The sequence below is a fragment of the Anomaloglossus baeobatrachus genome, chromosome 7 (genome assembly GCF_048569485.1).
Source record: "Anomaloglossus baeobatrachus isolate aAnoBae1 chromosome 7, aAnoBae1.hap1, whole genome shotgun sequence".
In the NCBI taxonomy this organism is placed as follows: domain Eukaryota; kingdom Metazoa; phylum Chordata; class Amphibia; order Anura; family Aromobatidae; genus Anomaloglossus; species Anomaloglossus baeobatrachus.
In genome coordinates, this window is record NC_134359.1 from 70,302,894 (window position 1) to 70,319,321 (window position 16,428).

At 47.6% G+C, this 16,428-nt stretch overlaps 1 protein-coding gene across 2 annotated transcripts in view; it reads right to left on the reverse strand.

Annotated features, from left to right (window-relative positions):
* ZNF385B (zinc finger protein 385B) overlaps positions 1-15,036 on the reverse strand; it is an 827,307-nt gene extending 812,271 nt beyond the window's left edge. The window contains exon 1 of one of the 2 annotated variants that reach the window (XM_075317404.1): positions 14,246-15,036. The gene's annotated coding sequence lies outside the window, so the exon portion shown is untranslated. The remainder of the gene's footprint in view (positions 1-14,245) is intronic. The other variant, XM_075317403.1, reaches the window with a different exon arrangement.
* Between the last annotated feature and the right edge of the window lie 1,392 nt (positions 15,037-16,428).

The window sequence follows — 16,428 nt, forward strand, 5'->3', positions numbered from 1 at the left end:
ATCCCTGTGTGCATTTTGTCTGTACTGTGACATCACTGCGTGTATTATGTCTGTACTGTGACATCACTGCGTGCATTATGTCTGTACTGTGACATCACTGCGTGCATTATGTCTGTACTGTGACATCACTGCGTGCATTATGTCTGTACTGTGACATCACTGCGTGCATTATGTCTGTACTGTGACATCACTGCGTGCATTATGTCTGTACTGTGACATCACTGCGTGCATTATGTCTGTACTGTGACATCGCTGCGTGCATTATGTCTGTACTGTGACATCACTGCGTGCATTATGTCTGTACTGTGACATCACTGCGTGCATTATGTCTGTACTGTGACATCACTGCGTGCATTATGTCTGTACTGTGACATCGCTGCGTGCATTATGTCTGTACTGTGACATCACTGCGTGCATTATGTCTGTACTGTGACATCACTGTGTGCATTATGTCTGTACTGTGACATCACTGCGTGTATTATGTCTGTTCTGTGACATCACTGTGTGCATTATGTCTGTACTGTGACATCCCTGTGTGCATTATGTCTGTACTGTGACATCACTGCGTGTATTATGTCTGTACTGTGACATCGCTGCGTGCATTATGTCTGTACTGTGACATCACTGCGTGCATTATGTCTGTACTGTGACATCCCTGTGTGCATTTTGTCTGTACTGTGACATCACTGCGTGTATTATGTCTGTACTGTGACATCGCTGCGTGCATTATGTCTGTACTGTGACATCACTGCGTGTATTATGTCTGTACTGTGACATCACTGCGTGTATTATGTCTGTACTGTGACATCACTGCGTGTATTATGTCTGTACTGTGACATCGCTGCGTGCATTATGTCTGTACTGTGACATCACTGCGTGCATTATGTCTGTACTGTGACATCACTGCGTGCATTATGTCTGTACTGTGACATCACTGCGTGCATTATGTCTGTACTGTGACATCCCTGTGTGCATTTTGTCTGTACTGTGACATCACTGCGTGTATTATGTCTGTACTGTGACATCGCTGCGTGCATTATGTCTGTACTGTGACATCACTGCGTGCATTATGTCTGTACTGTGACATCACTGCGTGCATTATGTCTGTACTGTGACATCACTGCGTGTATTATGTCTGTACTGTGACATCCCTGTGTGCATTATGTCTGTACTGTGACATCACTGCGTGCATTATGTCTGTACTGTGACATCACTGCGTGCATTATGCCTGTACTGTGACATCACTGCGTGCATTATGCCTGTACTGTGACATCACTGTGTACATTATGTCTGTACTGTGACATCACTGTGTACATTATGTCTGTACTGTGACATCACTGCGTGCACAAAGTCTCTACTATAACATCACTGTGTGCATTATGCCTGTACTGTGACATCACTGCGTGCATTATGCCTGTAGTGTGACATCACTGTGTGCATTATGTCTGTACTGTGACATCACTGTGTGCACAAAGTCTCTACTATAACATCACTGTGTACATTATGTCTGTACTGTGACATCACTGCGTGCACAAAGTCTCTACTATAACATCACTGTGTGCATTATGTCTGTACTGTGACATCACTGCGTGTATTATGTCTCTACTGTGACATCACTGCGTGCATTATGTCTGTACTGTGACATCACTGTGTACATTATGTCTGTACTGTGACATCACTGCGTGCATTATGTCTGTACTGTGACATCACTGCGTGCATTATGCCTGTACTGTGACATCACTGCGTGCATTATGCCTGTACTGTGACATCACTGTGTACATTATGTCTGTACTGTGACATCACTGTGTACATTATGTCTGTACTGTGACATCACTGCGTGCACAAAGTCTCTACTATAACATCACTGTGTGCATTATGCCTGTACTGTGACATCACTGCGTGCATTATGCCTGTAGTGTGACATCACTGTGTGCATTATGTCTGTACTGTGACATCACTGTGTGCACAAAGTCTCTACTATAACATCACTGTGTACATTATGTCTGTACTGTGACATCACTGCGTGGACAAAGTCTCTACTATAACATCACTGTGTGCATTATGTCTGTACTGTGACATCACTGTGTGCATTATGTCTGTACTGTGACATCACTGCGTGTATTATGTCTCTACTGTGACATCACTGCGTGCATTATGTCTGTACTGTGACATCACTGTGTACATTATGTCTGTACTGTGACATCACTGTGTGCATTATGTCTGTACTGTGACATCACTGCGTGCATTATGTCTGTACTGTGACATCACTGTGTACATTATGTCTGTACTGTGACATCACTGCGTGCATTATGTCTGTACTGTGACATCACTGCGTGCACAAAGTCTCTACTATAACATCACTGTGTACATTATGTCTGTACGGTGACATCTCTATATCACAAATAATCACAGGCTATTCTCTCCACTGAGGGTAGTCCTCGTGGATTGGGCTCCTATAGGAAGTTCTGCTCTGACACACCCTGATTATTTGTTACTTGTACATGAAAATTAGAATGCTGAAACACTCAGCTTATTTTATAAGCAATGTATTATGTAAAGAGTAAAGGGTGCTTTACACGCTGCGACATTGCTAGCAATTGCTAGCGATGTCGTGCACGATAGCACCCGCCTCTGTCATCGGTGCGACATTTGGTGCTCGCTGCCGTAGCAAACAATATCGCTATGGCAGCGTCACACGCACATACCTTGTCAGCAACGTCGCTCTGACCGTCGAACAATCCCTCCCTTTAGGGGGGAGGTGCGTTCGGCGTCATAGCGATGTCACTGCATCGTCACTAAGCAGCTGCCCAATAGAAGCGGAGGGGCGGAGATGAGCGGGACGTAATATCCACCTCCTTCCTTCCGCATTGCCGGTGGATGCAGGTAAGGAGATGTTCGTCGCTCCCGCAGTGTCACACATAGCGATGTATGCTGCCGCAGGAACGACAAACAACATCGTACCTGCAGCAGCAACGATATTAAGGAAAGGAGCGACGTGTCAATAATCACCGTTTTTGAACGATTTTGCGATCTTTGATCGTCGCTCCTTGGTGTCACACGCTGCGATGTCGCTACCGGCGCCGGATGTGCGTCACTAACTACGGGACCCCGACGATATATCGTTAGCGATGTCGCAGCGTGTAAAGCACCCTTAAGACACAATACGTATACAACTGTATGGAAAAATCTTACCCTACGCGGTACAGATGTTTTATTTAGCGTTAACCATTTGCACAGTATAAAGTCTGTGGAATTCTTGGCAAAATTGAACCTGTATTAACATTAGTTACCTTTTATCCTGTTTCCTTATGTTAGTTTATTATTATCATCGCATATATATTTTTGGCTATTACTTGCTTAGATTTATACATATGCTCTACCCTGATAATAACTCATTGAAGCATCTTTCTGTAAATGGTATTTTTAGCCCTTCTATCCAGGACGCCACAATCTGATATTCCCTTTCTACCCCCTCACTTCATTCCCTCCCATTGCCCTTGACTCAGATACTTGTTCTTGGTTCTGGTGTTGATGGATAAAGGCATACCTTGCTGCGTCCCCCCCTGCGCAGAACTCCTAATCATCCCCGAAAGAGAGCAAAACTTCAAACAGCGCAGCATAAGGCGCAGATATCGCCGGAGTATTTGCCATGTTCAAAACCCACCTCCCTGAAGCACACGGCAAATGCCTCCCTCTGAACCTAGATCACACACCGCGCCGGAAAGCTAATTTCAGACTTAGTTGCTAAATGTGTAACATTGGTCTCGATATTTGAAAGGTTACACAGCACAGCAGGTTTCATCAAAGTGTGATTAACACACTGCATTCCAGCACTGCACGGCCTCCACAATACACCCACATACAGCCTGATTAAAGTTACAGGCTTCCGTATACACCTTGGTCAGGGGATCTTCTGTCACACGTATACCTAATTACCTGAGACACTCCCGGTACTCCCTCATTCAATAAAGATGAGGCTTCACATGAAAATAGATCTGTTTCTCAACATGCCAACACAGCCAAGACCTGGCCGACCAATGTAACAGCCCTACATAGATAGATAGATGGATGGATGGATGGATGGATAGATAGAGAATGAATAGATAGATAATGGATAAATAGATAATGGATAGATAGATAGATAGATAGATAATGGATAGATAGATAGATAGATAGATAGATAGATAGATAGATAGATAATGGATAGATAGATAGATAGAGGGATAGATAGATAGATAATGGATAGATAGATAGACAGGTAGATAGATAATGGATAGATAGATAGATAATGCATAGATGGATAGATAGATAGATAGATAATCGATAGATAATGGATAGATAGATAGATAGATAGAAAGAAGGATAGATAGAAGGATACATAGATAGATAGATGGATAGATGGATAGATAGATAATGGATAGATAGGTAGATAGATAGATAGATAGATAATGGATAGATAGATAATGGATAGATAGATAGATTAAGAGATAGATAGATAGATAGATAGATAGATAGATAGATAAATAATGGATAGATAGATAAATAGATAGATGGATAGATAGGTAGATAGATATGGGATAGATAGATAGATAGATAGATAGATAGATAGAGGAATAGATAGATTATAGATGACAACTATATGTTTTGGACTTCCATAGTCCCCACCCTAGCTGTGCCCACATTCATTGTTTCTATAGTCCCTACCTATCATCTGCACAATGCCTATTCCTATTCCCTATTGTACAATTACTTTGTCAAAAATAATGTGTACAGTATTTGGTTCCAAAAAAGCTGCTTCTTTTAATCTGATAGATAGGCAGCTTGGTGGCTCAGTGGTTAGCACTGTACTATATATAAAGCAGTATGGTAGCTCAGTGGTTAGCACTGTACTTTATATAGGGCAGTACAGTGGCTCAGTGGTTTGCTCTGTACTATATATAGCGCAGCACGATGCCTCAGTGGTTAGCCTTGTACTAAATATATGGCAGCATGGTGGCTCAGTGGTTAGCACTGTACTATATAAAGGGCAGCACGGTGGCTCAGTGGTTAGCACTATACTATACATAAGGCAGTATGGTAGCTCAATGGTTAGCGCCGTAATATATATAGGGCAACACAGTGGCTAAGTGGTTAGGACTGTACTATATATAGGACAGCATGGTGGCTCAGTAGTTAGCACTGTACTATATAGGGCAGCATGGTGGCTCAGTGGTTAGCACTGTACTATATATAGGGCAGCACAGTGACTCGGTGGTAAGCACTGTTGATTTGCAGTGCTGGTTTCAAATCCCACCAAGGACGACATCTGCAAGGAGTTTGTGTATATATATATATATATATATATATATATATATATATATATATATATATATATATATATATATATACTAGAAGGTGGCCCGATTCTACGCATCGGGTATTCTAGAATTTACGTATTGTGTAGTCCATGTATGATTTTTGTTATATATATATATATAGATGTTGTTGTGTGTAGTTACCAAGTGTTTGTGTAGGGCGCTGTACATGTTCTGGGTGTTGTCTGGGTGTGACGGGGGGTGAGAGCGGTGTTGTATGTGTATTGCGTTGTTTGTGGAGCGCTGTGTGTCTGTAGCGTTCTGTGTGTGTTGCGCGGTTTGTGTGTGTGTGGTGTGTTTTGGGGGGAGGTATGTTTTGTGCAATGTGTGTGTTGTGCGGTATGTGCGTATATTTGTGTGTGCAGCGTTGTCTGTGTGTGTGGGTGTCTGTGTAGGGCAGTTGTTTGTGGTTCCCAGTGTGTGTGTGGTGTGTTGTGCAGTGCGCGCGCGCGTGTGTGTGTGTGTTGGGGGGAGGTGTGCACTTCCCATCGTGCTCCATCCCCCATGCAGCGCACTCCCCATCGTGCTCCATCCCCCATGCAGCGCACTCCCCATCGTGCTCCATCCCCTATGCTGCGCACCCCCCATCGTGCTCCATCTCCCATCCTGCGCACTCCCAAACGTGCTCCATCCGCCATGCTGTGCACTCCCAAACGTGCTCCATCCGCCATGCTGCGCACTCCCAAACGTGCTCCATCCGCCATACTCCACACTCCCCATCCTGCTCCATCCCCTATGCTGCGCACCCCCCATCGTCCTCCATCTCCCATGCTGCGCACTCCCAAACGTGCTCCATCCGCCATACTCCACACTCCCAAACGTGGTCCATCCGCCATGCTGCGCACTCCCAAACGTGCTCCATCCGCCATACTCCGCACTCCCCATCGTGCTGCATCCCCCATGCTGCGCACTCCCAAACGTGCTCCATCCGCCATGCTGCGCACTCCCAAACGTGCTCCATCCGCCATGCTGCGCACTCCCAAACGTGCTCCATCCGCCATGCTGCGCACTCCCAAACGTGCTCCATCCGCCATGCTGCGCACTCCCAAACGTGCTCCATCCGCCATGCTGCGCACTCCCAAACGTGCTCCATGCGCCATGCTGCGCACTCCCAAACGTGCTCCATCCCCCATGCTGCGCACCCCCCATCGTGCTCCATCCCCCATGCTGCACCAACATCAGCCTCTCTACCCGCAGCATCAGCCTCTCTGCCCGCAGCATCAGCCTCTCTCCTCCCAGCATCAGCCTCTCTACCCGCAGCATCAGCCTCTCTCATCCCAGAATCAGCCTCTCTCATCCCAGCATCAGCCTCTCTGTCCCCAGCATCAGCCTCTCTGTCCCCAGCATCAGCCTCTCTTATCCCAGCATCAGCCTCTCTTATCCCACCATCAGCCTCTCTTATCCCAGCATCAGCCTCTCTCCTCCCAGCATCAGCCTCTCTCATCCCAGCATCAGCCTCTCTGTCCCCAGCATCAGCCTCTCTCCTCCCAGCATCAGCCTCTCTGCCCCAGCATCAGCCTCTCTCATCCCAGCATCAGCCTCTCTCCTCCCAGCATCAGCCTCTCTCCTCCCAGCATCAGCCTCTCTCCTCCCAGCATCAGCCTCTCTCCTCCCAGCATCAGCCTCTCTCATCCCAGCATCAGCCTCTCCGTCCCCAGCACCAGCCTCTCTCATCCCAGCATTAGCCTCTCTCCTCCCGGCATCAGCCTCTCTGTCCCCAGCATCAGCCTCTCTTATCCCAGCATCAGCCTCTCTCCTCCCAGCATCAGCCTCTCTCATCCCAGCATCAGCCTCCCCCAGCATCAGCCTCCCCCAGCATCAGCCTCTCTGTCCCCAGCATCAGCCTCTCTCCTCCCAGCATCAGCCTCTCTGTCCCCAGAATCAGCCTCTCTCATCCCAGCATCAGCCTCTCTCCCCCAGCATCAGCCTCTCTCCTCCCAGCATCAGCCTCTCTCCTCCCAGCATCAGCCTCTCTCCTCCCAGCATCAGCCTCTCTCATCCCAGCATCAGCCTCTCTCATCCCAGCATCAGCCTCTCTCATCCCAGCATCAGCCTCTCCATCCCCAGCATCAGCCTCTCTGTCCCCAGCATCAGCCTCTCTGTCCCCAGCATCAGCCTCTCTCCTCCCAGCATCAGCCTCTCTCCTCCCAGCATCAGCCTCTCTCCTCCCAGCATCAGCCTCTCTCCTCCCAGCATCAGCCTCTCTGTCCCCAGCATCAGCCTCTCTGTCCCCAGCATCAGCCTTTCTCCTCCCAGCATCAGCCTCTCTGTCCCCAGCATCAGCCTCTCTCATCCCAGCATCAGCCTCTTTCCTCCCAGCATCAGCCTCTCTCATCCCAGCATCAGCCTCCCCCAGCATCAGCCTCTCTGTCCCCAGCATCAGCCTCTCTCATCCCAGCATCAGCCTCTCTGTCCCCAGCATCAGCCTCTCTCCCCCAGCATCAGCCTCTCTCCTCCCAGCATCAGCCTCTCTCCTCCCAGCATCAGCCTCTCTCCTCCCAGCATCAGCCTCTCTCCTCCCAGCATCAGCCTCTCTCATCCCAGCATCAGCCTCTCTCATCCCAGCATCAGCCTCTCTGATCCCAGCATCAGCCTCTCCGTCCCCAGCATCAGCCTCTCTGTCCCCAGCATCAGCCTCTCTCATCCCAGCATCAGCCTCTCTCCTCCCAGCATTAGCCTCTCTGTCCCCAGCATCAGCCTCTCTCCTCCCAGCATCAGCCTCTCTCCTCCCAGCATCAGCCTCTCTCCTCCCAGCATCAGCCTCTCTGTCCCCAGCATCAGCCTCTCTGTCCCCAGCATCAGCCTCTCTCCTCCCAGCATCAGCCTCTCTGTCCCCAGCATCAGCCTCTCTCATCCCAGCATCAGCCTTTCTCCCCCAGCATCAGCCTCTCTCCTCCCAGCATCAGCCTCTCTCCTCCCAGCATCAGCCTCTCTCATCCCAGCATCAGCCTCTCTCATCCCAGCATCAGCCTCTCTGATCCCAGCATCAGCCTCTCCGTCCCCAGCATCAGCCTCTCTGTCCCCAGCATCAGCCTCTCTCATCCCAGCATCAGCCTCTCTCCTCCCAGCATTAGCCTCTCTGTCCCCAGCATCAGCCTCTCTCATCCCAGCATCAGCCTCTCTCCTCCCAGCATCAGCCTCTCTGTCCCCAGCATCAGCCTCTCTGTCCCCAGCATCAGCCTCTCTCCTCCCAGCATCAGCCTCTCTGTCCCCAGCATCAGCCTCTCTCATCCCAGCATCAGCCTCTTTCCTCCCAGCATCAGCCTCTCTCATCCCAGCATCAGCCTCTCTCATCCCAGCATCAGCCTCTCTCATCCCAGCATCAGCCTCTCTGATCCCAGCATCAGCCTCTCCGTCCCCAGCATCAGCCTCTCTGTCCCCAGCATCAGCCTCTCTCATCCCAGCATCAGCCTCTCTCCTCCCAGCATTAGCCTCTCTCTCATCCCAGCATTAGCCTCTCTCTCATCCCAGCATCAGCCTCTCTCCTCCCAGCATCAGCCTCTCTCCTCCCAGCATCAGCCTCTCTGTCCCCAGCATCAGCCTCTCTCCTCCCAGCATCAGCCTCTCTCCTCCCAGCATCAGCCTCTCTGTCCCCAGCATCAGCCTCTCTCATCCCAGCATCAGCCTCTTTCCTCCCAGCATCAGCCTCTCTCATCCCAGCATCAGCCTCCCCCAGCATCAGCCTCTCTGTCCCCAGCATCAGCCTCTCTCCTCCCAGCATCAGCCCCTCTGTCCCCAGCATCAGCCTCTCTCCTCCCAGCATCAGCCTCTCTCCTCCCAGCATCAGCCTCTCTCCTACCAGCATCAGCCTCTCTCCTCCCAGCATCAGCCTCTCTCATCCCAGCATCAGCCTCTCTGATCCCAGCATCAGCCTCTCCATCCCCAGCATCAGCCTCTCTGTCCCCAGCATCAGCCTCTCTCATCCCAGCATCAGCCTCTTTCCTCCCAGCATTAGCCTCTCTGTCCCCAGCATCAGCCTCTCTCATCCCAGCATCAGCCTCTCTCCTCCCAGCATCAGCCTCTCTCCTTCCAGCATCAGCCTCTCTGTCCCCAGCATCAGCCTCTCTCCTCCCAGCATCAGCCTCTCTCCTCCCAGCATCAGCCTCTCTCCTTCCAGCATTAGCCTCTCTGTCCCCAGCATCAGCCTCTCTCCTCCCAGCATCAGCCTCTCTCCTCCCAGCATCAGCCTCTCTCCTCCCAGCATCAGCCTCTCTCCTCCCAGCATCAGCATCTTTCCTCCCAGCATCAGCCTCTCTCCTCCCAGCATCAGCCTCTCTCCTCCCAGCATCAGCCTCTCTCCTCCCAGCATCAGCCTCTCTCATCCCAGCATCAGCCTCTCTCCTCCCAGCATCAGCCTCTCTCCTCCCAGCATCAGCCTCTCTCCTCCCAGCATCAGCCTCTCTGTCCCCAGCTGATGCCTTTTCGGTCCCCAGCATCAGCCTCTCTCCTCCCAGCCTACCCCAGCCTCAGCCTCCCCCAGCATCAGCCTCTCTTCTCTCAGCCTCCCCATCCCAGCCTTCCTCAGGATCAGCGTCTCTCCTCCCAGCCTCCTCCAGCACGCCGTGCTCCTCTGCCGACACTCACAGATCCGATCGCATACACTCACACACACCCGATCGCATACACTCACACACACACACATTGACGATATTGCACATACGCGCTCATACTCACAACATCCGGAGATACCACATGCTTCTGGCCATGTGATCCTCCGGCAGGTCCTGGAAGCTCACAGCACAATATCGCCGCCGAGAAGCAAGCGATATCCCAGGATGTTGTGAGTATGTGGATGCGATGTGATGTGTGTGTGAGAGTGAGTGTGATCTGATGTGTGTGTGTGTGTGTGTGTGCTGTTATGTGTGTGCGTGTGTGTATTTTTCACCGCTGCAGGACCTTGATGCGCTGGTAACTATGCTACCATGGTTACCAGCGCATCTCGTCCCCCGCTCGCACGGGAGCCCACACCAGCATACGCCGGCCAGCCCCAGCAATGCGAGGGTATGTGTCGGCTGGTTTGGCGGCGTACGCTGATGTGGGCTCCCAGGGGTACAGTACTCACCTGGTAGTCGTAGCTCCGTGACCGTCTCGGTTCAGGGAATGCGGGGGGTGGGGCGGGGCCAGAGCTAGCGTGCATTGTGTGAGGGGGGCGGGGCGTGGCCGAGTTGCCAATGCCTGCAGGGTGCCGGGGCGAGAGGCCAATCTGTGGGGGGGCGGAGCCTGGGCGAGCGGCCGGCCAATCCGTGTGGGGGCGCAGCCTGGGCGAGCGGCCAATCCGTGCGGGGGGCGGGGCCATGGCGAGCCCAGCGGCCAATCAGCTTTGTGTCACCGTAAGGACACAATTTTGGAGCAAGACAGACAGACAGACAGACAGAATAAGGCAATTATATATGTATATATATATATATATATATATATATATATACAGTACAGAGCAAAGGTTTGGACACACCATCTCATTCAAAGAGCTTTTTTTATTTTCATGACTTGAAAAATTGTAGATTCACATTGAAGGCATCAAAACTATGAATGAAAATATGTGGAATGAAATACTTCAAAAAGTGTGAAACAACTGAAAATATGTCTTATATTCTAGGTTCTTCAAAGTAGCCACCTTTTGCTTTGATTACTGCTTTGCACACTCTTGGCATTCTCTCGATGAGCTTCAAGAGGTAGTCACCGGAAACGGTTTTCCAACAGTCTTGAAGGAGTTCCCAGAGATGCTTAGCACTTGTTGGCCCTTTTGCCTTCACTCTGCGGTCCAGCTCACCCCAAACCATCTCGATTGGGTTCAGGTCTGGTGACTGTAGAGACCAGGTCATCTGGCATAGCACCCCATCACTCTCCTTCTTAGTCAAATAGCCCTTACATAGCCTGGAGGTGTGTTTGGGGTCATTGTCCTGTTGAAGAATAAATGATGGTCCAACTAAACGCAAACCGGATGGAATAGCACGCCGCTGCAAGATGCTGTGGTAGCCATGCTGGTTCTGTATGCCTTCAATTTTGAATAAATCCCCAACAGTGTCACCAGCAAAGCACCCCCACACCATCACACCTCCTCTCCATGCTTGACGGTGGGAACCAGGCATGTAGAGTCCACCTTTTCTACAAACACACGGTGGTTGGATCCAAAGATCTCAAATTTGGACTCTTCAGACCAAAGCACAGATTTCCACTGGTCTAATGTCCATTCCTTGTGTTCTTTAGCCCAAACAAGTCTCTTCTGCTTGTTGCCTATCCCTAGCAGTGGATTCCTAGCAGCTATGTTACCATGAAGGCTGCTGCACAGTCTCCTCTTAATAGTTGTTCTAGAGATGAGTAGGTGTGTCCAAACTTTTTCTCTGTACTGTGTATATATATATAAGTTAGAGAGATAGGTAGATGTGAAGTCACCTTCATACACAGATGCACAGCCACAGGTCACTTTAACTATTCAGTTAAATTATCTTCTTTGTCAAACCCTCAGACTTTCTTAAAGTGAAGTGTAAAAAATGGGGCCTTCCCATGAATTATTAGCGTGTATCACAGAGCAGAGGAACATCTAGCAGACATTACTTGGTAGAAGTCATCTCCAGGCATTTGCCAGTGATTTGTGAGGAGTCATCATCCCATTAGTTCATCTACTACTATAGGGTAAGAGATTTTGCATTTAGAAGCCTTGCATCAACATTTCCTGAAGATATGAGGATCTGATGCAATGTAGGTGCACAGCGCAGCGAAGCTTCTCACATACTTCAGAATGGGTTGGTAAAATGAAATAGCACCACTGTGTGGGTCAGATGTAGCAGAGCTAAGTGGTACCCTGCTCTCAGCCAAGGCTACACTGCTGAGTAATGCAGATGCATTTGTGACCCATAGGGCACAGGGTAAGCAAAACACAAAAAGTCACAACCACTTGGATTTTTGTAACTTGTTTGAGTGGTCGCAATGTGACCCATCACAGATCTGACGTGGACAGGTATAGAGGGTTGTGTTTGTCGGATGTAGCAGTGCTGGGATATTACATTAAAAATACATTTTCAGATGAGGAGCTCAGACTATAAAGATACAAAGTGCAGCTAAGTTTCTCCAGTGTAGATAGCCTGAGCTGGGAAAATGTAGCATCACAGTGTGAGGCCGTCCCATATCTACAGCTCCAGGACGGACTGTGACCACAGACGGGCAATGAGCCTCCTGACCAAACTCAGCTGCTGCATAGGCAAATATGTGTTTGGGTCAGGTCACCCCCTGCCAGCCCAGGCCCTGTGGTCCATGCTACGGCCATGAATCTGGACTTAGATGTAGAGGAGTTCATTTTTATCATATGTAGATGAGACAACTTTGCCTGATATACTGTAGCAGAGCTGTGTTTGTCAGATGTAGCAGAGCTGTTTGTGATATGTGGCAGAGCTGTTTGTGATATGTGGCAGAACTGTGTTTGAGATGTAGCAGAGCTGTTTGTCATTCTTATGTAGCAGAGCTGTGTTTGTCAGATGTAGCAGAGCTCTGTTTGTCATTCATATGTAGCAGAGATGTGTTTGTGATATGTGGCAGAGCTGTTTGTGATATGTGGCAGAGCTGTTTGTGATATGTAGCAGATCTGTTTGTGATATGTAGCAGAGCTGTTTGTGATATGTAGCAGAACTGTGTTTGAGATGTAGCAGAGCTGTTTGTCATTCATATGTAGCAGAGCTGTGTTTGTCAGATGTAGCAGAGCTGTTTCATATGTAGTAGAGCTGTGCTTGTCAGATGTAGCAGAACAGTGTTTGTAACATGTAGTACTGATGGGCTATTTCATATGTAGCTGATAATGTGTATATGTGTGTGTATGTGTGTATATATATTTAGTAAAAGAGCATTGGTGTAAGGTCTGGTCACCACTGGATTGTGGTTGGTCAACCAGGCCTTGTCTACTTATCCTCTTATAATACTACAAAATTATCTAAATAGACACTGTATGCCAACATATGTACCCCCAGTATACATTTATATGTATATGTATGTGTGTGCGTATATGTGTGTGTATGTGTGTATATGTGGGTGTGTGTGTGTATATATATATATATATATATATATATATATATATATATATATATATATATATTCTGCTCAAAAAAATAAAGGGAGCATGAAAATACAAAATCCTTGTTAAATTGTTCCCTTTATTTTTTTGAGCAAAATATATATATATATATATATATACATATATATATATATATATATATATATATACATACGTTGCATTTTCATCAGTAACTTTTTGATAGTTTTCATCTCAGTATGTGACTTAATTTTTATTCTATGTAACTTCTGCATATTCCTGTGTTGACGTCTTATAGTTTGCAATGATATAAAAGCAAGGCTTTACATATAATAATATTTGTGTTAACTTCTTTCTGGATAACTTCTGCTCATAGCAGCGACTTCTTATACCTCCTAATATAAAAATAAGGCTATAATAATATTTTACACCATAAAGGTACAGCATTTAATAAACCTAAATGACTACTTACGACATAAGCCATGCATGCACTGCAGAGGACGAGACAACACAATAATCCCATCCTTTATACTGGAGCATTGAGGACAGGACAGCAGCAGCTTTAACCTATTTCCAAGCAGAATCTGGGCTGTGGCCAGTGCACAGGGCATTCATTGGGATGGACTCTTATTATTACTGACAGATCCCATCTAGTACTTTTCTCTCCAGTTTGTGTCACACAGCATGTGACTCACAATTAAAGCCACCGGATTGATTTCCCCATCTGCCAGGGATGCCTGCTATGTTATACCCAGGGAGGGCACAGAAGTTCCAGTTCCAGAATACAGAGCAGCAGTAAATATCCTTATCCCATAACAATACAAAGCCAACCTGTCCTTAAAGGGGAGGCTGGAAGGTGCCAATGTCTTACCTTTGCTGGCTGGTGGCAGGATGGAGAGGCTGGGACTTGTAGTAGTTGTGTTTGTTGATGCTCTTGTTCCTTACTCTGCCCAATCTGTTTCCTTTTGGTCCTCCAGGCGGCACAGCATGGGTTAACTGCTGAGTTCCACCCAAAGACTATAACCATGGAACATTGCAGTGTAGATAGGAAGTCCCATCAGTTACTAATAAAACCAAGTGCAGACGATGCAGCATCTATATTCTTGCTTTTCAAAATTCAAAAAAAAATATTTAAAATGTTTGTTTACAAATAAATAGAACAAAAATTGTCCAGAATGATAATCCAGGGAGTCGCAGAAACTTTCCTACACACATTGGTGTCACAGCTCCATCTGGGCTCGGAGTGATGCTGGCAGCTCCAGCTATTTTTTCTCTGCCATCACATGGGGGCAGCAAGGCTGGGAAAGAGGGAAAGTTCAAATGTTTACTCACCTAATTGCCTTGTGCTCCAGTCTGCCAGGCAGCACAGCATGGGTTAATCCCTGAGCCCAACCCACAAGACAGGTAGCCACTGCAAGTAAGCACACAATTAATACTTGCCTATAAATGGCAGCACCCCCAGCCTCCTCCTGGTTTACTGTTTTTTTTCATCTAGTTCCATAGATCTATATATATATAGTGAATAGAGTCAGGACACAGGAGGAACTGCAGGCAGGGGACAAGTCTAGAGAAGCTTTCCCTCCCTGTGCCCCCCCTTGAATATCACAGGAGGAGCTGTACCTATGTACAGCAGCAGCAGGGCTGACAGATTGGGGTCTGTGTGCTCCTGGGTGCAGGGTCCTGGGCTGCCCAGCATTGTACTGTGCCTGGAAGGTTGGCAGCCAGAATCTTCCTGCTCACTATCGATGTATTCTTTCTGAGGCTAGCGACCCCTAGTGGCCATCCAGAGCTGTAACCACTAACTTACCATGTAGCTCTCTCTCCATAGTTCTGGATTCGCTAATTAGAGATGTCAGATACTAGAAAAACAGGTACAACTCCAAGAAAGCATGGAGCATTACAAGGCTATTGGATACATGGATATTGATAAATACATCCATATAGTGTTATGTGGGAAAAATGCTCTTAAGAATGCTTTCAAAAATAGAAGTACTGATATCATAGATTTACTAATTAACAAAATTCCAATTAAATGAAAAATGGAGACATTTCAATCAACATTTGCTGTGATCATCCTTTTTATTCAAGACAGTATCGCTTCTTCTAGGTAGATTTGCAGTCAGGGATTTTGGAGGATTGTAGGTGTTATGAGTAACCAATTACAGTGGAACCTTGGATTAAGAGTAACTTGGTTTGAGAGCGTTTTGCAAGACAAGCAAAGCTTTTTACAAACTTGGATTAAGAGCAATGATTTGCAATAAGAGCAAATCCTCACCAAGCACACGTCTGGTTCTGTCCTTTCACTGCGCTCTGACCCGCTCTGGAGGTAACTTTCTCTACATATGTACTGTATGCCATTGTACAGTATATACTATATAGCATTTCTATCAATTTGCATTTGTGGATATAGTATTGTACTTTCTTTCTGCTATCCAGTGCAGCACATTGCTTATACTGTATCTACCGCACACCAACAATTTTATTGTAAGCTAAAGTGCAGTTTAATTTGTTTTTATGTTTTTTATTGCACTGTATCTTGTATCAGTATACTGTAATAATTTTATATGAGTACAGGACATTATTTTGTATTACTGTAATAAGTTTGTATAAATACACTAAATATTTTTGGGTTCTGTGTTTCAATTATTTCCTATGGGAAAATTTGCTTTCATATGAGAGTAAAGGCGGCGTTACACGGTACGATATATATTGTGCAATATGTTGGCGGGGTCACGGAATTCGTGACACACATCCGGCATCGTTAGAGATGTCGTAGCGTGTGACACCTCCGAACGACTGTTAACGAGCAAAAATACTCACCTTATAGTTGCTCATTGACACGTCGTTCATTTTCATAATGTCGTTCCTCCTTCTGCGCGCCGGTTGTTTATCGTTCCCATGGCAACACACATCACAACGTGTGACACCCTAGGAACGACGAACAACAAATTACCTGCGTCCCGCCGGCAATGAGGAAGGAGGTGGGCGGGATGTTACGTCCCGCTCACCCCGCCCCTCCACTTCTATTGGCTGGCCACTTAGTGATGCCGCTGT